The sequence below is a fragment of the Pan paniscus genome, chromosome X (genome assembly GCF_029289425.2).
Source record: "Pan paniscus chromosome X, NHGRI_mPanPan1-v2.0_pri, whole genome shotgun sequence".
Taxonomy (NCBI): domain Eukaryota; kingdom Metazoa; phylum Chordata; class Mammalia; order Primates; family Hominidae; genus Pan; species Pan paniscus.
This window is the reverse complement of record NC_073272.2, coordinates 92,240,830-92,264,919: the sequence shown is the minus strand read 5'-3', so window position 1 is coordinate 92,264,919 and position 24,090 is coordinate 92,240,830. Positions and strand designations below refer to the sequence as shown.

The following is a 24,090-nucleotide window of genomic DNA, read 5'->3' as shown; positions in this document are numbered from 1 at the left end:
CATTAATAATAACAAAGAGAAGAAATTTAGAATAATATCAGATAAATTTAACAAAGACATTGAAATAATTTTTAAAAATCAAACAGAAATTATGGAGTTGAAAGATGGAATTGACATACTGAAGAATGCATCAGAATCTCTTAGCAGAACTGATCAAGCAAAGAAAGAATTAATGAGCTTGAAGACAGGCTATTTGAAAGTACACAAAGGAGACTAAAGAAAAAAGAATAAAGAGATTGAAGCATGCCCACAAGATCTAGAAAATTTGACAAGTAAGTTGAAGATACAAGGACTGAAAAGAAGGAATAATAAAATACCTGTTTTTGGCCCCAAAAAGGAGACGAACCAGGAGAACCATCCCAAAGTAGATATCCATGAAGACCATTCTTGTGATGCTTTTTTTTTTCTATTTCAGCAGCTTGACATGGTTTTTTTTTTGGACATGGTTCTGCACTATTCCCGATTGATTAACATAAACACAACATTCCTATTCAAGGACTAAACAAATACCCCGTTGGGCTCCTGTAAGCAGATTTATGCCACGGCCATTTTGGAGAACAATTTGTGCTACGAAGTTGGCCTGATTTTGGAGGACTTCCTGGGTGTCCGAGATATGTTTGAGCTTGGTGAGGTGTTCCATTGAGAGGGTATAATAAGTATGGGCTGTGAGGCTCATACCTATTATTCCCATGCTTAACCCAATGACAATCCCTAGGCCAATGAACAGGGCAATCAGATGGATTGCTCAGTTTTCTCTGCTAGAACTATAAAGTGGGATTGGAAGGAATTGATTGGAAGGAGCAATTTGGATGTCTAGGGCTAAGTAAACTAGTGTACAAGTTCTAGTTCAGTTGGCTGGAAGACAAATACATGCATTTGTTTACAGAGGAAGAATGCTTCCTCAGATTTAAGGCAAGATATTAAACTTAGAGTGAAGAAACGAAGTGTGTTTTGGCCTTCTGACCTGAAGAACAAGTATGAAGTAGCTAGAGTAGCAGTTGTAAGAGGCTGTAAGGCTTGGATATTATAGTTCACATTTGGGTGGATTTTGTTTTCCCAGAATAACTGAAAGCATTGAGAGTCTAGAAAAATCTGAGATTTGGGGTTGTTGAGCATGAGAATTTGTAGGCAATTGTTAGGGGAATTCATAACCTTGCCATTTTGCCATGGAGTTACATCAGGACAAGTGTCTGGAGAGGGCCTCACTGTACAGAAGTGATAGTTTATAGTTTGGAGATTTGGGGCATTGAGGTTGGCTAGGGCTGATATTCTAACTGGTACCAAATTATATTTTCCCCTGATACATATTTTCTATTGGTACAATTTATAGTTACAGTGTAGGTGCAAAGGGGTTTAGGAACATTACCAACAGGGTTGAAGTAATGTTTGTTTTCTGTTGCTTAAAAAAAAAAAAGCTTAATGTTTGAATTGGACTTGTTTAAAAAGGGGGCCTACAACAGGGGATTTTCTCTTGGGTCAGGGAACCAGTCCTTTGAGAGGGTTTATGTTTTTAGCTTGGTTGTGTATTGACTTAAATAGGCAGAGAATGAAGCTACCATGCCTTGTGTATGCTTTTTAGGGTCCCGTGGGAGTGGGAAAACCGGAATTTGGGATACAAGGTGGTGTTAAAAGGGATGAAATTCTGAGCATAAATAGGGAATGTGGAATCATACCTTTCAGAGACTAATAGTAAGCAAAACCAACAATCCTTGGCACACAGAGAATGTTGTTTCCTTAATAGCTTGTGAGTCCCTTCAAGTACAGTGTAATCCACAAGACTTGGCAGAGTAAGGTTCATTGTAAGTAAGTGTTAATGCTAATTGGAGAGATATCCAAGTAACTAGGATGAAGCCTGACATGTTAAAGGTGACAATATATAGTGAATTCAGGGAGACAGGAAAGGAGAAGGACTGTAAAGAGTATAAGAAAAACAAACAAACACCTAGTACCTTGGTATATTGTTGTTGTGGCATGGAGGTATATGAGATTACTAGGGCAAATATAAAGAAATTTTATCTGGGCGGTAATCTTGGAAATCCCCCTGCAAATAGCAACCATATACTACTTCCCTTATAATAGTATTAATGTCAAGAGGATGAAGCTGTTTAAGTGAAGCAGTTGGATAATTACTGTGAGCCTGTAATAGAATTGAGTAAAAAGAGTTAGCTCTAAGAATAAAGTTTTAAAAAGCCATTGGGCTAAATTCCGTCAACTTCAAGAGAGGTCAAAATATTCTAGATTTCTTGGGAAAGCAGGAAGCCCTGGTATTAAATGATGTTTTTGGGATCTCTGTAAATTATAACCTTGAAGTTCATGCCTCCTTCCTTTGGTGATTGGTAATTTAGAAAGCACAGTTACAAACAAGGTCATCAAGGATAAAATATTGTTTAGGCATCTGGTTTTTAGAAATTGTTCTAATTGGTTATCTTTTCAGAAAATCCAAGTGAAGGAAGTTTTTACTGAAAATTTTATGCTATTTTTCCTGTAGTATGTGGTATTGATTTTGTGACATTAAATTATATGGCTGATTAGATAAACCCAAATCTCAAAGTTGGTATTACTGCCTTGAGTCCACCAGCGCTTGCATGTTTTTATGTGCTTGATAGAGTGCAAACTGCCTTGATGAGTATCTGTTTGCTAATTTAATAAATAGATTAACTATCTGGGATCCCCACCAGAAATTTCAGAGGACTCAGTAATAGCTTTAATTGTTAGCTACAGTAGCCAGACTATGTTATGGTGGTTGAGTCATTGGCATGCTTATTCTTAAAGAGTGAAGTTCAAGGAGAAAGGAGAATATTATTGCACCCAGATGTAAAAAGGCAGTTGAAGTGCAGAACAATGAAAGTAATGACCAGGATGCAGTTTACAGCTGTAATTAAGTAAAGAAGCCAGGAAAAAAGTAGATTTCATTGATTTTTAAGGAAAGTTAAGGGAGTAAGGAAAAAGAAACTCCTTGAAGCTAGAGTTGAAAATTAGGGTTAGTATTACCTGAATCCAACTCAGAGTCTGAGTTTGTCTAAACAATAGACAGAGGCTGATTTGGCTGTGTCCTCACCCAAATCTCATTTTGAATTATAGTTCCCCAAATCCCCATATGTCATGGGTGGGACCAGGTGAAGACAAATGAATCATGCAGGCGGTTTCTCCCATCCTGCTCTCAGGAGATCTGATGGTTTTATAAGGGGCTTCCCCCTGCACTGGGCACTCAGTCTTCTTCTCCCTGCCACCATGTGAAGAAGGATGTGTTTGCTCCCCCTTCCACCATAATTGTAAGTTTCCTGAGGCCTCCTCAGCCATGCAGAATGGTGAGTCAGTTAAACCTCTTTTCTTTATAAATTACCCACTATCAGGTATGTCTTTGTTAGCAGCATGAGAATGGACTAATACAGGAAATTGGTACCAGGAGTGGAGTGCTCCTATAAAGATATCCAAAAGTGTGGAAGCAACTTCGGAACTGGGTAACAGGCAGAGGTTGAAACAATTTGGAGGTCTCAGAAGAAGACAGGAAGATGTGGGAAAGTTTAGAACTTCCTAGAGACTAGATAAATGGCTTTGATCAAAATGCTGATAATAATATGGACAATAAAGTCCAGGCTGAGGTGGTTTTAGAGCGAGATGGGAAACTTGTTGGGAACTGGAGTAAAGGTCACTGTTGCTATGCAAAGAGACTGGTGGCATTTTGCTCCTGCCCCAGAGATCTGTGGAACATTGAATTTGCGAGACATGATTTAGGGTATCTGGCCAAAGAAATTTCTAAGCAGCAAAGGATTCAAGAGGAAGCAGAGAATAAAAGTTTGGAAAATTTGCAGCCTGACCATGGGGGAAAGAAAATCCCATTTTCTGAAGAGAAATTCAAGCCCACTGCAGAAATTTGCAAAAGTAATGAGGAGCTGGATGTTAATCACCAAGACAATGGGGTAAATGTCTCCAGGGCATGTCAGAGACCACAACAGCCCCTCCCATCACAGACTCCAAGGCCTAGGAAGGAAAAGTGGTTTCCTGGGCCAGGTCCAGGGACCCACTACTGTATGCAGCCTTGGGACTTGGTGCCCTACATCCCAGCCACTCCAGGCATGGCTATAAGGGGCCAATGGACAGCTCAGGCCATTGCTTCAGAGAGTGTAAGACCCAACCCTTGGCAGCTTTCACATGGTGTTGGGCCTGTGGGTGCATACAAGTCAAGAATTGAGGTTCAGAAACCTCTGCCTAGATTTCAGAGTATGTATGGAAAGGCCTGGATATTCAGGCAGAAGTTTGCTGCAGGGCCAGAGCCCTCATGGAGAACCTCTGCCACGTTAGTATAAAAGGAAAATGTGGGGTAGAAGCCCCTACACAGAGTACCCACTGGGACACTGCCTGGTGGAGCTCTGAGAAGAGGGCCACTGTTCTCCAGACCCCAGAGTGATAGATCCACCAACAACTTGCACCATGTGCCTGGAAAAGCTGCAGACACTCAATGCCAGCCCATGAAAGCAGCCAGGAGTAGGGCTGTACCCTGAAAATGGTCCTAACCCAGCCATTGGATCCCTTCCAATGACCAATCAGTTATCAGAGAACCCTGATTGGTTGGCACAGGGCTGGCCTCCATTCCTCCATGTGCTAGCATCTGTGACCCTATTAGTTGAGGGGGGTCTCCAAGCTAACTCTGGGCCAAGAAATAATACTATATACACCACACAATGTAACAAATATTTTAAACTCAAAGCCCTTTCACTGGGTCTCTAATAGTGGAATTAGCAGATATCAATCAGTACTGCAAACACCATAATTAAACATTAAGCCACGTCAATTTCTTAATCCTGCCACCCTGTTACCAGATCCAAATGCAGATGGACCACTTAAACACTCCTGCTTACAAACTATTGATTTAACTTGTAGCACCAGAACAGACCTCCAAGACACCCCCCTTACCAATCTAGAGGCCACTTGGTTCACAGACAGCAGTAGTTTCATGTTGGAAGGTACCCAGTTACCAGGGTATGCAATTGTTAGCCTTACTGAAGTTATAGAATCAAGGCCTGTACCAGGCAGCACCACCTCAGCCCAGAAGGCACAACTTATTGCCCTTACTCAAGCCTTACAATTAGGACCAGGCATGAGATTTAATATTTGCACCGACTCAGCCTATGCATTCATGTAGTACATGCCCATGCAGCCATTTGGTGAAAAAGGAAACTCTCAACAGACCAAACTTCTCCAATTAGACATGCTCCTGTAATCATGATTCTGTTAGAGACAATTTTGCTTTTTGCACAGGTAGCTATCATTCACTGCAGAGCCCATCAGGGAAGCAGTGATGAAATCTCAATTGGGAACAATTGAGCTGATGACTAAGCAAAAGCAGCTGCCAGGCTGCCCCTTCAGGCAGTTTTGGTTCCTAACCCCACTCTCCTGTCTCACACTATTCACAGAAAGAAACCCAAAGGGCTCTAGTGAAAGGCTTCTCTCATACCTCAGAAAGCTGGCTAAAAAGCTCTAACGGCAAACTTTCGTTCCAGGAGCTTCACAATGGAAACATTTAAAAAGCTTACACAAATCAACTAGTGTGGGGGCCAAAGCCCTCCAAAACTTAGTAAGTCCACTGTTTATTGGTAAAGGAATAACCCAATCTTCAGTGAGCCATCTTGCAGGCTTGTGCCACATGCTGCGAAAATGAATCCTGAAGGGACCCACAAATCTCCTCCTCTCCTCTACTCCATTCGAAGATGAGGGACCCTACCAGGAGAAGATTGGCAGCTAGATTTTACACACATGCCTCCAATGCAAGGAACTTAAATACTTGCTAGTCTTTGTAGATACTTGGGGGGATAGAGGCCTTTCCCACCAAAACTGAACAGGCATTAGAAGCCACCATGGCCCTTTTGGACCACATTCTTCCCTGTGTTGGGCTCCCTTACTCATTCCGTAAGACAATGGCCCTGCCTTCATTTCTCAAAACAAGAAGTTGCTAATGCCCTTCAAATGAAATACTACTTGCTTGCATTCTGGTATCCACAATCCTCTGGAAAAGTAGAAAAAGCTAACCAAACCATAAAAAGGCATCTCACAAAGCTAATACGGGAAACTGAACAGTCACGGCCTGCTGTGCTCCCTATTGCCCTCTTAAGGTCTTGCATTACCCCAAATTCAGAAACCCATCTCAGCCCATTTGAAGTTCTTTATGGAAGGCCCTTCTTACAAACAGACCTCTTGTTAGATCCAGAAAGTCATTATTTCACACAGCATGTGATATCTCTTAGGACAAACCATCAAAACCATTAACCATTACCGAAATCTTCATAGTCTAAAACCCAATCCCTCTTTTCCAGAGAACACACAGCCTAAACTGATGCCTGAGGACTGGATGTATCTTAAAACTCTCGCATAGGATGAAAGGCCTTTAGAATCCATCTGGACTGGGCCATATCGAGTTCTTCCTACCACCCCAATGGCTGTAAATCTCCGAGGTGTCTCACCATGGGTCCGCCTCTCCAGAGTCAAAGCCACTCAGGCACTAAGCGAAGATCCTCCACTACATACAGCTGTGAGACAATCAGAGACCTCTGTATTAGTCTGTTGTCACACTGCTAATAAAGACATACCAGAGACTGGGTAACTTATAAAGAAAAGAGGTTTTTTGACTCAGAGTTCAGCATGGCTGGGGAGGCCTCAGGTAATTACAATCACCTGAAGCTGAAGCAGCTGATACGCAGGGCACCATGTCTCAAGGCTGCATAGAGCAGGGGGGCACTGGGCCAGGCCCATGAAACCATGTATTCCTCCTAGGCCTCTGGGCCTTTGATGGGAGAGGGCTGGCATGGAGGTCTCTGACACGCCCTGGAGACATTTTTCCCATTAGCTTGGGAAATAATGTTCAGCTTCTCGTTACTTATACAAATTCTTTGGCCTGCTTGAATTTCTCCCCATAAAAATGGATTTTTCTTTTCTATTGCATGTTCAGGCTACAAATTCTCCAAACTTTTATGCTCAGCTTCCTCTTGAACACTTTGCCACTTAAAAATGTCTTCTGTTAGATACCCTAAATCATCTCTCTCAAGTTCAAAGTTCCACAGATCTCTAAGGCAGAGGCAAAAAATGCCACCAGTCTCTTTGATAAAGTATAGCAAGAGTCACCTTTATTCCAGTTTCCAACAAGTTCCTCATCTCCATCTGAAACCACCTCAGCCTGGACTTCAGTGTCCATATCACTATCAGCATTTTGATCAAAACCATTCAACAAGTCTCTAGGAAGTTCCAAATTTTCCCACATCTCCCTGTCTTCTTCTGAGCCCTCCAAACTCTTCCAACCTCTGCCTGTTACCCAGTTCCAAAGTTACTTCCACATTTTTCAGTCCCTTTATAGCAGCATCCCACTCTCTGCTGTATCATCTTACTGTATTAGTCCGTTCTCATGCTGCTGTAAAGAAATACCTGAGACTGGGTAATATATAAGGAAAACAGGTTTAATTGCCAGAGGGATGCAAGAAACTGGCTGCTGAAAGACAGAAAAAAATAAGTAAACTCAGGTCCTTTGACCAAAATGGGTGATTGTGGTCAGACACTTCCACATAGACACCTTTTGGTCCCACCTGTGTGTAGCTCCAATCAGTGACCTGCAATTGGCTCGTGCTTAGAGGCTGTCTGCTGAGGGTCCCAAGTTGGGAAAGGGAAAGAGACAGGGGAGAGAGTTCCCCATGAAAAGAAAGTCCCCTAATGGGCCACCAAAATATTACAGGTGAATGACAACTATCTGGGCCGGTGGCATGGGGATAGAAGAATTTGCCAAGAGAGTTGTAGGTAAAGAAAGGCAGATTTATTAGAAAAATTATTAGGAAAATAGTTTGCAAGGAGGCAATGGGCAGGCCAGCAGAAACTGACTGCCGGGAAACAAAGGCTTGGTGGAAATTTTATAAAAGAGTGTTTATGCTGTCTGCTGAAGAGGGCTTTGTGCAGTACTAAAAATGCTAAGGTTGCGGTGACCTAACTTGTAGGTGTCTAATGATAGTTGGGCTCAGGAAGATTGTCAGTTGTTTGCACAGGAGGTCTATATGACCTGAACCGTGAAGAAAGGCGTACTTAGAGCTTATCTGTTTTTTTCTTTTTGTTTTTCCCATCTCTCACCAGCCTAACTCCTTTGTCTATTTAAGACTCCACACATATCAAACTCTTAGATGGGAATCCCTTTTGTACCAAACAATTTTACTTTCTGTCCCTGTTCAGAGAATACTCCAAGGGTGGTGTTTTTTCCAATTTTATGTGTAAATAGAGACACAGATGGAAAAATTTTAGATGTAGACATAGAGATAGAAACACATAGATAGAGTCAAATCAATAAACTTTTGTTACCTAAAAGAAAAATCAGAAGTAGATTGAAATGGATCAAAAGACTTGTTTGCTTAGCATTTGTGTTATCTACTAAACAGCCTTGAAAATGATGGGAGCAGTGGGTGATGAATGTTTGCTTGTCCCTTAAGCTATAGTGAATAAATTGCACAATAAATGAGCAAGGATCTATAAACATAGCTCCAGGGGCCTCCATTCTGTTCGTTCCTGATTCCGTGTCCCTCCTGTATGTTTCAGGCAAAATGATGCTTCTGTGAAAGTGCATTGTAACTACTTGAAATGATTTTAAAGCAATAACATATAAACTATTTCTAACCCATTTTATTTTGAGACTTTTCTCAGTTCTTTAATAATTGATCAAGTTGGAAAGAATATCCAATTTCAAAGTTTAACTGTAAATAATCTGTATTTGCAAATAAAAATATCCTCTAGAAAATTGTCAGCTTACTAAAATTAAACCTGTGAAATGTTTAAATCTATGAAAATTAACAAGGTATTTTCTAGGTGTCTTATGAATATACGTCAATGCAAAAATTGATTCTAGAACATAGAGATTTAATAAAGTTGTATGTTTTATTGACTATGCTTCATGTTTCTTTGAAAAATTTGTCATTTATTTTATTACAATATTTTGTATTTTAGTGAAAAGTATGAGGTATGTTTACTTTAACATTTAAAAATCATAATAATTTTTCACGTCTTTAGAAATAATGCAAATAAGGCAACTTACCTATCAACCAGAATAAATAAATGAAAGACAGAAGTCTAGGGTATGAAACCCAAATATGACAATACATAAAAAATGTACAGAGCTACTTGAGAAACAATTTTGCTTAGATGAAATTTCTTTTTTCAATATGTATATTTTTTCATATAAGCCATAAATTGACTTTTTCTGTTTAATTCTAGTTCTACAAAATGTGACATAGGCTATACAAGAAATTACCCATGTATATATTCATTTGTTGAATGCACCAGTGAATAAAGCAAACAAATATTGATTCATTGGCTGAAAAAAAGGTTTTTAAATAATTGGTTTGAAGATACATTGTTTCAATGATTTATTGCTGCATAAGGAATCATCCCAAGCTTAATAACATGAAACAAACTTATTTTTATTATTACTATTTATGATTTGAAATATAAGTTAGGATTAGATCAGGTCGATAATTATTTTTGTGGATCTCCCGGGCTAAAATCCAAAGGTGACTGGGGCTGGAGACATTTAGAAGGCTTCGTAATTCATGTGTATGAGTTAATTCTGGCTGCTGCCTGGGAACTCAATAATGGCCTCAGCTAAAAGATATAAATATGTGACCTGGGATTCCTCATAGCCTGGCAACTGACTTCCAGGAGCTATTGTCCCAAAAAGGAGCCATGTAGAAGCTCTATCATCTTGTTAAAGATATGACATCTTTTCAAGGATACAGTTAACCTTACATATCATCATTTACACTGTATGTAATATCACTTCCATTGGGGCAGTAACAAAGGCCCACCCAAGTTCAAGGACACTGCAACCTCTGCCTCCTGGGTTCAAGTGATTCTCCTGCCTCAGCCTCCTGAGTAGCTGGAATTACAAGTGCGCACCACCAGCTAAGTTTTTGTATTTTTAGTAGAGACGGGGTTTCACTATGCTGGGCAGGCTGGCCTCGAACTCCTGACCTCGTGATCCACCCGCCTCAACCTCCCAAAGTGCTGGGATTAGAGGTGTGAGCCACCGTGCCCAGCCCTAGGCTCCACTTCTTGACAGGATAGTAGCAAGGATCTAGAAGAGCATGTGGGATCATAAATATTGTTGCAGTCATTACTTGAACATACAATCTGCCACAGGCATTATAGAAAGCAGTATAAGAAATTAGTTTAATGCAGTCCAAACTCTGACATCTGCTAGACATATTAACTTAGTAAGTTGCTTTACTTTCTTAAGGCATAGTTTCTTCATCTGTAAAGTGCAGATAATAACCCATAATTTATAGGGCTACTATTATTATTACACCTTATTATTGCTATTATATGATGTACAACCATTCTATATGATAGTATTTTCTTCAGTAATGGAAATGTTCCATATCTTCACTGTCAATATGACAGTTTCTAGCCATATGTGACTATTGAACTCTTAAAAGGTGACTCATGCACCTAAGGAACTGACTTTTCAAATTTTATTAAATTTAGATAGTAATTTTGGGAGATAATTTTCAATAGATCTTTTGAGTTTCTGCATGTCTTGTGAATGAGGTACTACCTTTTGAGTTTCTGCATGTCTTGTGAATGAGGTACTAAGTGTCCCTTTTTCCAAACTAACATTTCAAGGATGTGTGTAGAGAACAGCCTTGAAAGATTGAGACTGTTTCCCTCCGGAGCAAAAGGAAGACATATAGAGAACCCATTATAAAAGGTGTTAGTTTCATAAACTCAAGATTTCTCTCCTGTAAGAGGAGATATTAACTGGCTTTCTATTGCATCACCCTGTGAGAACTGGGGCTCAAGAAAGCAGTGCAAAAAATGGTGACACTCTAACTACTGTTGTTGTTGTGAATAATAAACTGTTCTTGGTTGCTGATCCAGGAGTCTCAAGTCTTCTTCCCATTCAGCTGGCCCAAAATTGTGCTCACCTAACAAGTTTGAGTAAAATTTCAGACCCTTTACAGTTCTTGACAGAAACATATGGCTTGTCATGACCATATTTCAAATATTTTTCTTCAAATGTTTTCTCTGTCCCCACTCTCCAACTTTGGGGGTCCACTTAACATGTTTCCTAGGTTAAAGTTTTCTCCCAGTTCACATTTTTTATTCCTTTTTTTCCAGTTTCATTTATGATAGTTGCTGATAAGACTTTAAGTTCAATTATCTTTTCTTCTGTAATGTCTAATCTGCCATTCATCCAGAATATCATCTGAGACATTGTATTCTTTAATTTTTCAGATTTGATTTGTGTCTTTTTGAATATTTTTCTTGTCTCTACATAATATTCAATCCTTCCACTTGCTTGATGTGGTGGTGATTTTTCTATTCTATAATTCTTCTCAAGCTTTATTCTGGGATGCAGTTTTATTTCATAAACAGCTTTATCCATGCTTTTTAAGGTTTGTTAGGTGGGACCTAAACAACATTTTATGCAAGGCTTATTATCTCTAATCCAAAGGAAAGACTTCTAAAAATACTTTACCTGACCAGGCGCAGTGGCTCATGCCTGTAATCCCAGCACTTTGGGAGGCCGAGGCGGGTGGATCACTTGAGTTCAGGAGTTCAAGACCAGCCTGGCCAACATGGTGAAACCTCTTCTCTACTAAAAATACAAAAAAATTAGTCTGGCATGGTGACGGGCGCCTGTAATCCCAGCTACTTGGGAGGCTGAGGCAGAAGAACCACTTGAACCCGGGAGGTGGAGGTTGCAGTGAGCCAAGATCGTGCCATTGCACTCCAGCCTGGGTGACAAGAGCGAAACTCTGCCTAAAAAACAAACAAACAAAAAAAAACACTTTACCTAATGCTCCGTGAATTATGACATTGACCTGTGCAGCTGGTAAGAACAGGCATTGTTCTAGGCCTTGTCTGAGCTCCAAGTATTCTATCCTCTAATTCCTTTGAGCAGTTCTTTTGTCTTGAGTAGTTTTCTCCCACGCATCAACTTCACAGTGCTCTGATGAATACTCAGTGATGATCCTATTGTGATTTTCAAAGTGTTTTCTCTGTGTAGGCCTTTCCTCTAAGTTACTCTACCTTGTAAACTGTAGCCACCTTGCTCTCTCTGGACTTACAGGCATATCTCCTCAACTGTGACAGTCTGCTGGGCTTCCCCTGGCTTCCCTGTCTCTGAGCTGCATCTGGGAAACTCTCAGAAGGTGGTAACCTGGGGAATTATTGTCATGCATTGCCTGAACTCCAATGTTTTGAAAAGTGTTATTTTCATATATTTTTCAAGTTATTGTTTGTTTTTAGACAAAAAATCAAATATCTGTTACTTTCTTCGGGTTGGATAAATTGTTTTATTCATACTATTGGGCAGTTCTTTTGCCTTGAGTAGTTTCCTCCCAAGCATGAACTGATCAGTACTCTGATAACTGTTCAGTGAGAATCCTATTGACATCTCCAGAAATTTTCCATCAATGATTCATATTATTGTTGTTGTTTTATTGACATTTTGTATTCCAATTTTTCTCAAAAGTCAGAATATATGTTCATAGTTAAGAATGAGGAACTAAAAACTGTTAAGAAGCTCTGTATAAGTCAATCGAGCTTGCTTACATGTAAGCTTAGGGAGACCTTTGATTAGAGATTTGGTCATTATGTTGATGAATGTTCAAATGCAAGAACTCAGAAAATTTCACTCTAAGATAGCTCAGTTTTCTTTAACTGGAACAATGTATTATATTTGGAAGCTAGCACTTCCAGATGTGGAGGCAGTACTTATTTTTTAGGATAGATTGATTGAATGGGAAATTTACTCATTAATATTCATACTTTCAATCAATTCCCTGTCGTCAACCCAGTGTCTCTTTCAAAAACTCTCTTATCTAGTAGAAAAAGTAATAATTGGGATTGAAAACCTCTAGAGAGGCTGAGTACTTAGAACATACATGATGGAGTGCAAACTTGTCTATCAGTCAGAGTAGTGGAAGACTCTGCCTACAGGTACTCCAACAACTTCTTCAAGTATAGAAGTGAGCCTGTCCATTCCAAGATATTTTCTCATCTTGAATGACATTGTAAGACTTTTGTGGGTTTCAGAACTGGTTGTGAAAGGAAGAATTGTTTACAAATTTGGAAAAAAAAAAAAGTAAGACAACAGACATAGAACCCTTACAGAAATGGGTTTTCTATCCTGGAAGAAACAGTATAAGCATGTATTTTAAGGCACCTATGGTAGAACTTTTAAAGCAAGGCAGAACAGTTTTGTATAAATGTAGATGAGCGAATTATATTTAGAAGTGCAGCAGCCACCATTACTGTTTGTAAAGCACTATGATTTGCATGCCCCAAATAATTTAATCTCCACAGCAACCCATTATTTTACTATAAAACAAGAAGTTTATAATCCCAATTTTGTCTTTATCTTTGGTATAGTGGGATTCAACTAATTTTGAAACTAAAACAAATTAAGTAATTAACCAATAACAGTACAAACTCAATTAAGATGCATTTGGAATATACATTTTTATAGACTGAGGGTATAGAGCAAAATAAATACTGGACATTACAAAAGTGGGTTACCTCTAACCCTAGATTTTTACAGCCTAATTTAGCATGGCACAAGCCTGGTACGCTCTCATAAGCATTATAGATTAAATCAAAATCTCAATTTTTTATGTGTAACACTTAAAGAAGGCCAGTTTTCAAGCAGTCATTGAGAATCAACAAGAGGTAGTAAATAGTGCTTAATATGGAACGCTATCACATAATTATAGCAACACTGATTGAAGCTTGGCTGAGGTAGTAGAGAATGACAAGCTTTGGAATCTGACCCCTTGAGGTCTATCTTATAAGGCCAAAGCAGCTGACTCTCCAGTCTGAACTTGATGCAAAATTTCTAATATATAAGACATACTTTTCATTTTAATTCATACAAGATACAATGTTAAATATTTCATATGAGAACCTGACTGCTTCCTCATAAATGTATAGGTTAATGTGAAGAGTGATGCCTTTCATTATATTTTGAATAGAATATTGAAAATACTCAATTTGAGTACAATCTGTATAATTTTAGGTTTTTTTAAATCATTCAGATGCATTCATTTATTCTTGATTAATAAATCGAGATCTGAAAAAGAATATGTTTTACTTTATGGCATGTATTATTAATAATTTGTTACTTCACTCACAAGTCTTTCATTTGAGTAAGCCAGGAAAAATATTCAGGGAAAATAATTTTTCAAATCATAGGCATACTAATGCCAGGTAGCTACAGCATGCTATAAGGGGCAATCTTGCTGAATTTGACAAGAGAAATTAGTGTGCTGACAAGCATAGTTATATAAAACTACATTTTTTCTATGAATTTAGAATGAGCTCTTTTCCCTGGGATTATCTAGGTAACTGTATCCAGGTAAAATGCCTTCTATTTATGGTTTATCCTCAAGTACTCTCAGAGACATTCCAATGTTTCTAATCTTTTTAACATGGTTATACTTCTATGACTGACCAGGCACACAAAATGGAAAATAGCACATTTGGTGCTCTTAGACACCTTAGTAAACACAGGACCTCTACAATGAAAAGACTATGTTGAATTCCATAAGACATAGACTCTTAACTAGTCATGTTTGTGAAAACCCTTCTCAGTGTGTTGCCAAATACTTTCCAAAGCGTATGTTTTATTGTTGCAATTGAGAATACATACATTTTACGGCAAAGTTTGTCAGAAGGATTACTGATTTGAGCAGTTGTGAGATGCAATATAAGAAGAAAGAGGTATAAAAAAATCACATACTCTTAGAGATCAATCTTGCATTCAATAAAATACTAGAGAAATTTGCTGAAGGGTATATAAAAGGGTAAAACCATTAAAAAAACACCTGTAATAATTTTAGTAAAGTAAACAGAAAAGAAATTAAATAGTGTAATAAATGTGGATTATTTTGTCTTAGTCTGCGTAGTATTGCCATAAAGAAACACCTGAGGCTTGAGTAATTTATAAAGAAAAAAGGTCTGGAGAAAGGCAGAGCAACATGGCCAAAAAGAAGGCTCCACTGATCATCCCTCCAACAAGGACGCAAATTTAACAACTATCTACACACAAAAAGAAGCACCTTCGTAAGAACCACAAAACAGGTGAGCACATAAAGTACCTCGTTTTAACTTCATATCACTAAAAGAGGCACTGAGAAGGTTAGAAAAGAAGTGCTGAATCACAAATGTCACCACCCTCCCATCCTGCAACAACAGCTGCATGGTGCAGAGGCAGAATCTCTGTGCTTGGGAGAGTGAGAGTGCAGCAATTGTGAGACACTGCTTTGAACTCAGTGCTGCCTTGTCAGAGCAGAAAGCAAAACCCAACTGAACTCAGCTGATGCCAAAACATGGCTGGAATATTTAAACCAACCCTACTCTGAGAGTAATTTTCCATTTGAAGTAGTTGACACTTGAAATTTGCCAAGCCTCACCACCTCGAGCTAAGCTGCTCTGGGGCCCTATGTGAATTTGAAGGACAGTCTAGGCCATAAGGACTGCAAGTCCTAGGTGAGTCCTAGTGCTGAACTAGGCTCAGAGCCAGTAGATTTGGGGAGCGAGTGACCTACTGAGATACCAGCTGGGGTTGCTAACAGAGTAGTTGTGTCATCCATGCCCAACTCATGAAGTGCAGCTCATGACCTCAAAAGAAACCCCTTTATTTTGCTTGAGGAGAGAGAAGGGTAAGAGGACTTTTTCTTGCCTCTTGAATACCAGCTAAGCAACAGTAAAATAGGGAACCGGTCAGTGTTGTGAGGCCCCATTTTCAGGTGACAGATCCTAGACAACATTTCTACACACACCCTGGGCCAAAAGGAAACCCACTGCCTTGAAGGGAAGGGCCCATCACCTGCTGACTAAAGAGTTCATGGGCACTGAATAACAAGCTGTGATACCCAGGTGGTACATGCCATGGTCCTTGGGTAAGACTTTGAGACTTTTACTTCTGGTGATTCCTTGCTTCTGCTACAGCACATTCCAAGCTATAGTGGCTATTGGAAGAGACTTCATCTGCTTGAAAAAAAACATAGGGGAAAGTAAAGAAAATTTTGTCTCACACCTTAGATTTCAGCTAGGCCACAAAAGGATAGCACACCAAGTGAGGCCTTTGGGTCCCTGATTTCAGGACTTGCCTCTTGGATGGCATCACAAAGCCTGCTCTGGGCCAGAGAGGAGCCCACTTCCCTGAAAGGTGAGTCATAGGCCAGGCAACATTCACCTCAATCTTGCTGAAGAGCCCTTGGGCTTAAAGCGAATATTGGTGGTATCCTGGCAGTAATCCCCATAGGCCTGTGGTGGGGATAGATATGGGGTGAGGCTCCTCTGCCTGTGGAAAGGGGAGGGAAGAGAGAAAAGAACTGTATCTCATGGTTTGAGTGCCAACTCAGCCACTCTGCAACAGAACACCATGTAGATTTCTAAGATTTTTGTTTTTTTGGTTTTGTTTTTTTTAACTATAGTCCCTGGTTTCCAGATGTCATCTCTGGAACCACCATGGCATTGGGAAATTCACTGCCCTGAAGATAAGAATACAAGTCTGGTGGCTTCACCAGCTGCTGATTGTAGAGCCTTGAGTGAACATAGGCCGTAGCCGGGTCATGGTTATAGCAGGCCTTGGGCAAGACCCAGTGCTGTGTTGGCTTTGGGTCTAACCCAGCACAGTCTCAGTTGTGGTGCCCATAGGGGTGCTTGTAACACCCCACCACCAGATCCAGGTAGCTCAGAATGGAGAGACAGAGAGAGAGAGAGAGAGAGAGAAAGAGAGATACTTCATTTATTTGGGAGAAAGTAAGGGAAGAGAACAAGAGTCTCTGCCTCATAATCCAGATAATTCTTAAGAATTTCATCTAAGACCTTCAGGTGGTACTTCAATAAGTCTGCAAGAACCACAGCTTTACTGGATTTGGGGTTCCCCCTAATGCACATGCAGCTAAGATTACAACAGTCAAGTCTTTTTGAATATGTTGAGAGCTTTCCCAAGAATGTCAGGTACAACTAAGCACAGAGTGTGAAGATGAAAATAAATACCTATCTCTTAAATAGCCAGACACAGATAAACATCCACAAGCATCCAGATTATTCAGGACTATATGATCTCACAAAATAAGTGAAATGAGGCACCAGAAATGAATTTAGGGAAAATAGAAATATGTGACCTTTCAGACAGAGTATTCAAAATAGCTGTTTTGAGGGAACACAAAGTACTCAAAGTAATTCAACATAACGGAGGGCAGAAATGCAGAATTCCATCAGATAAATTTAAAAAGCTGACTAAAATAATTGCAAAGAATCAGGCATAAATTCTGGAGAAGTTAAATAATGCAATTGACATAATGAAGAGTGCATCAGAGTCTTTAATAGCAGAACTGATCAAGAAGAAGAAAAAATTAGTGACTTTGAAGACAAGCTATTTGAAAATACACATTCAGAGGAGAAAAAAGAAAAATGAAGAAACAATGAAGCACACTGACAGGATCTAGAAAATAGCCTCAAAAGGGTAAATATAAGAGCTACTGGACTTAAAGAGGAGGTAGAAAAAGGATAGGGATAGAAAGTTTATTCAAAGTGATAATAAAATACAACATCTCAAATGTAGAGAAATATATCAATATCCAAGTACAAGAAGGTTATACAACCCCAAGCAGATTTAACCCAAAGAAGACTAATCTCAAAGCTTTTAATACTCTAACTCCTAAAGGGCAAGGAAAAAAAGGGTCTTAAAGCAGCCAGAGAAAAGCAACAAATAACATACAGTGGAGATCCAATACATCTGGAAGTATGCTTTACAGTAGAAACCTTACAGGCCAGGAAAGAATGGCATGACATATTTAAAATGCTGAAGGAAAAAACGTATCCCCTAGAATAGTATATCTGGTGAAATAACCTTCAAACATGAAAAAGAAATAATAATTTTCCCAGACAAATACAAGATGAAGAATTTAATCAATACAAGACTCATAGTACAAGAAATACTCAGAGGAGTACTTCAACTAAATGAATAAAAAACATTAATGAGCAATAAATAATCATCTGATGGCACAAAACTTACTGGTAGTATCAACTACATAGGAAAACATATAATATTGTAAAACTGTAACTACTGTAACTGTGGTGTGTAAACTACTCTTATTATATGTAGAAAGACTAAATAAAGAACCAAACAAAAATACCTAAAACAACTTTTCAAGACATAGTACAATAAAATATAAATAGAAAATACAAAAATTTAACAGGTGAAGGAAAAAGTTAAGGCAAGTTTTTATTAGTTATTGTTTTGCTTGTTGTTTGTTTCTCTATGCAAATATTAAGTTGTTTTTAGGTTAAAATAATGGGCTATAAGACAGTATTTGCAAGTTTCATGGTAACCTCAAACCAAAAGCATACAATGAATACATAAATAATAAAAAGCAAGAAACTAAATTATATCATCAGAGGAAATCATCTTCACTAGAGGAAGACAGGAAAGAATAAAAGGAGAAAAGATAGACCACAAAACAACCAGAAAATAAATAACAAACTGGCAGGAGTAAGTCTTTACTTATCAATAATAACATTTAATGTAAATGGACTAAACACTCTAATCAAAAGATATAGACTGGGTGAACGGATGAAGAAACAAGATCCATTTATCTGTTGTGTAAATGGAGTACATTTCACCTATATAGACACACATAATCTGAAAATTAAAAAATGGAAAATTGTATTCCATGCCAATGCAAACCCCAAAAAAGCGGGAGTTGCTATACTTATATTAGAAAAAAAATAGATTTCAAGACAAAAACTATAAGAATAGACAAAGTAGGTCACCATATAATGATAAAGGGGTCAATTTGGTAAGAGGATATAACAATTTTAAATATATAGTCACCCAACACGGGAACACCCCGATACACAGAAAATATTATTAGAGCTAAAGAAAGAGATAGGCTCCAGTACAATAATAGCTGGAGACTTTGACACCCCCACTTTCAGCACTGGACAGATCTTCTAGACAGAAAATCAATAAAAAAAATCAGAATTAATCTGTACTATAGAACAAATGGATATGATAGATGTTTACAAGGCATTTTACATAACAGCTGCAGAATACACATGCTTTTCTTCAACACATGGATGACTCTCAAGGATAAACAATATGTTAGGTCACAAAGCAAGTCTTAAAATATTCAAATAATTGAAATAATATCAAGCATCTTCTCTGGCAACAATGGAATAAAACTAGAAATTTATAACGAGAAATTTTTGAAACTATGCCAATACATGAAATTTAAACAATATGCTCCTAAGTGACCAGCAGTTCAATGAAAAAAGAAAGTTAAAATAATTCTTGAAACAAATTGGAAACAATTGGAAAATCTCAAAGAAAGGGACAAATTGCTAGATACATGCAACTTACCAAGATTTAACCAGAAAGAAATCCAAAACCTGAACAGTCCATTAACAAATAATGAGATCAAATACATAATGAAATGTCTTACAGTAAAGAAAAGCCCAAGGCCTTATGGTTTCACTATTGAATTCTAACAAAAATATAAAGAAAAACTCATATCAATTCTGTTCAAACTATTTTAAAAAATAGAGGACAAGACCAAACTTATTCTATGAGGCCAGTATTACCCTGATACCAAAACTATAAAAAGACACATTAATTAAAGAAAAGCACTGGGCAATATTTATGATGAATATTGTTGCAAAATTTCCTAACGAAATACTAGCAAACTGAATTCAATAATACCTAAGAAAGTTTATTCATCATGACCAAGTGGGATTTATCCCTGGGATCATATCAACAGAATAAAGGAAAAAATTATATGATTATTTCAATTGATGTGGAAAAAGCATTTGATAAAATTCAACATATCTTCATAATAAAAACCTTCAAACGGTGGAAATTTAAGGAATATACCTCAGCATAATAAAATCCATTATGACAGTGCCACGGCTAATATAATACTGAATGCGTAAAAACTGAATGCGTAAAAACTGAAAGGGTTTTCTCTAAGATCTGGAGCACAACAAGGACGTACACTGCCACCATTGTTATTTAAGATAGTACTGAAAGTCCCAGCTAGAGCAATCAGACAAGAGAAAGATATAAAGGGCATTCAAATTGAAAGGAAAGGGTCAAAATGCCCTTATTTGCAGATTATATGATCTTGTATTTGGAAAAATCTAAAGACTCCACAAGGAAACTATTATTAGAAGTGATAAACAAATTCAGTAAAGTTACAGGATACAAAATCAATGTAGAAAAAATGAGTAACATTTCTATATGCCAGTAGTTAACAATGTGAAAAAAAATAACAAGAAATCCCATTTACAACAGCCACACATAAATACCTAGAAATTAACCAAAGAAGTGAAAGATTCCTATATCAAAAACTATAAAACACTGATAAAAATTAAGGAGGACACCATAAAATGGAAAATTATTCCATGTTCATGGATTGGAAGAATCAATATTGTTAAAATGTACGCACTACCAAAGCTATCTGCAGATGCAATAGAGCCTGTATCAAAATACAAATTCATTTTTCACAGAACTAGCAAAAACTAATTCTAAAATGTATATGAAGCCACAAAAGACCCAGGATAGCCAAAGGTATGCTGAGGAAAATGAACAAAAATGGAATAATCACATTATCTGATGTCAAATTATAATACAGAACTATAGTAACTAAAATAGTATGGTGCTGGAACTCAGACCAGACACTTAAACCAATGAAACAGACACAAATCCACACACCTACAGTAAAACCATTTTTGACAATGATACCAAGAACATATGCTGAGGGAAAGACAGTCCTTCAATAAATGATGCTGGGAAAACCAGATATCCTTATACAGAATAATAAAACTGGTTAACTATCTCTCACAATGATGTGGTTTGGTTGTGTCCTCACCCAAAATCTCACCTTAAATTTAATCCCCATAATCTGTGTAATCACCAAGTGTGAAGGGCAGGATCAGGTGGAGGTAATCAGATCATGGAGGCATTATCCCCCATGCTGTTCTCATCATAGAGAGTTTCACCATGTCTGATGGTTTTATAAGCATCTGGCATTTCCCTTGCTTGTACTCCTGCCGCCCTGTAAAGAAGGTGCCTGCTTCTCCTTTGCCTTCTACCATGATTGTAAGTTTCCTGAGGCCTCCCTGGCCATGCGGAACTGAGTCAATTAAACCTCTTCCCTTTATAAATTACCCAGTCCCAGGTAGTTCTTCATAGCAGTATGAGAATGGAATAATACACACCATATACAAAATCAAACCAAAATGAATTAAAGACTTAAATCTATGATCTCAAACTACATAACCGCTACAAGAAAACTATCAGGAGTGTGTAGTTCTCTTCCCTTTTGCATCCATCACTGAAGAGGGAGCGGCCAAAATGAAGTTTAATCCCTTTGTGACTTCCAACTGAAGCAAGAGTCGCAAAAGGCATTTCAATGCACCTTCCTACATTCACGAAGATTATGTCTTCCCCTCTTTCCAACGAGCTGAAACAGAAGTATAACGGGTGATCCATGCCCATCCAAAAGGATGATGAAGTTCAGGTTGTACGAGGACACTATAAAGGTCAACAAATTGGCAAAGTAGTCAAGGTTTACAGGAAGAAAGATGCTATCTACATTGAACGGGTGCAGCGGGAAAAGGCTAATGGCACAACTGTCCACGTAGGCATTCATCCCAGCAAGGTGGTTATCACTAGGCTAAAACTGGACAAAGACTGCAAAAATATCCGTGAACGGAAAGCCAAATCTTGCCAAGTAGGAAAGCAAAAGGGCAAATACAAGGAAGAAACAATTGAGAAGATGCAGGAATAAAGTAATCTTATATACAAGCTTTCATTACAACTTGAAACAAAGAAAAAAGAAAAGAAAACTACCAGGAAAATTTTCCAGGACATTGTTTAGGGCAAAAATTTCTTCAGTAATACTCTATAAGCACAGATAGCCAAAGGAAAAATAGACAAATGGCATCACAACAAGTTAGAAAGCTTCTGCACGTAAGTGATACAATCAAGAAAGTAAAGAGACAACCCATAGAATGTGAGAAAATATTTGCACACTACCCATTTGACAACAGATTACGAACCAGAATATATAAGGAGCTTAAACAACTCTATATTAAATACTCTAATAATCTGATAAAAAAATGGGCAAAAGATTTGACTAGAAATTTCATGAAAGAAGACATGCAAATCACAAGCAGGCACATGAGAAGGTGCTCAACATCATTGATTATCAGATAATTGCAAATCAAAACTGTACTGAGATAACATCTCACCTCAGTTAAAATGAATTACATAAAAAATACAGGCAATAACAAATGCTGATGAGGATGTGTAGATAAGAGAGTCTTTATAAACTGTTGATGGGAATGTAAATTAGTACAACCACTATGGATAACAGTGTAGAGGTTTCTCAGTAAACTAAAAATTGAGCTACTATATGATCCAGTAATCTCACTGCTTGGTATATACGTGAAAATAGCAAATCAGTGTATAAAAGAGATATTTGCCCTTCTATGTTTGTTTCAGTACTATTCACAATAGCTAAGACTTGAAAGCAAACTAAGTGTCCATCAACAGATGAATCGATGAAGAAATTGTGGTACATATACACAACAGAGTATATTTATCCATAAAAAGGAACAAGATTAAGTCATTTGCAACAAGGTAGATGAAATGGGAGATCATTATGTTAAGTGAAATAAGCCAGGAACAGAAAGACAAACATCACATGTTCTCACTTACTTGTGGGATCTAAAAATGAAAACAATTGAATTTGTACACAGAGATATTATAAGAATGCTTACCAGAGGCTGGGAAGGGTAGTGGAGAGTTGGGAGTTAGGAGGGGAGGTTAATTAGTACAAAAAAGTAGAAAGAATTAATAAGACCTAGTATTTTGTAGGACAAGGTAACTATAGTCAAAAATAACTTAATTGTATATTTTTAAATAACTTAATATAATTTGACTCTTTGTAACTGAAAGAATAAATGCTTGAGGGGATGCATACCCCATTCTCCATGATGTGCTTATTTCACATTGCATGCCTGTATCAAAACACATCATGTACCCCATGAATATATACACGTGTTATGTACCTACAAAATTTTTTTAAAAATAAAAAAATACAGACTGTGGCTGAATAGATGAAAAAACAAGACTTTGTGATCTGTTGCCTACAACAAACACACTTCATCTATTAAGACACACATACTCTAAAAATAAAAGAATGGAAAAATATTTTATTTCAATATAAACCAAAGATGCAGGAGTAATTATATCAGACAAAATAGATTTCAAGACAAAATGTGTAAGACAAGTCCAAGAAAGTCACAATATAATGATAAAAGTGTCAATTCAGTAATAGGATATAACAATTTTAAATATATATATATATATGTATATATACACATTGAACACTGAAGCACCTGAATGTATAAAGCAAATATTATTAGAGCTAAAGAGAGAGATGGATCCTGATATGATAATATCTGGAAACTTCAACACTTCATTATCAACCTTGAATAGATCTCCCAGACAGAAAATCAGCAAAGAAACATCCAACTTAATCTGCACTATACGCCAAATTTACCTAACATATATTTATATAACATTTCATTCAACAGCTGCACAAAACACATTTTTTTCCTTAGCACATTGATCATTCTCAAGGATAGACCGTATGTTAAGTCACAAAACCAATCTTAAAACATTCAAAAAATTAAATAATATCAAGAAAATAGATTTATTTGGCTTACAATTCTAATGGCTATAAAGTTCAAGATTGGGCATCTGTATTGGTTGATGTCCTCAGATTGCTTCCAGTTATGGTGGAAGTTGAAGGATGGCCAGATTGTGCACAGATCACAGGGTGAGAGAGAAGCAGTGTTGGGAGGCAGGTTCTTTTCAACAACCAGAACTCATAGAATCTAATGGAGCGGGAATTCACTTATTCCTAAAGGAGGGCAGCAATCTATTCACGTGGGACCAGCCACCTTGACAAAAACAGCTCCCATTAGACCCCCACCTCCAAAACTGTGAATCAAATTTAAACATAACATTTAGAGAAACAGACATTC

The 24,090-nt window shown here is 37.8% G+C and overlaps 1 pseudogene; it reads left to right on the top strand.

Annotated features, from left to right (window-relative positions):
- The first annotated feature begins 21,388 nt into the window (after window positions 1-21,388).
- Window positions 21,389-22,063, top strand: LOC100977965 (large ribosomal subunit protein uL24-like; annotated as a pseudogene).
- The last annotated feature ends 2,027 nt before the right edge of the window (window positions 22,064-24,090 follow it).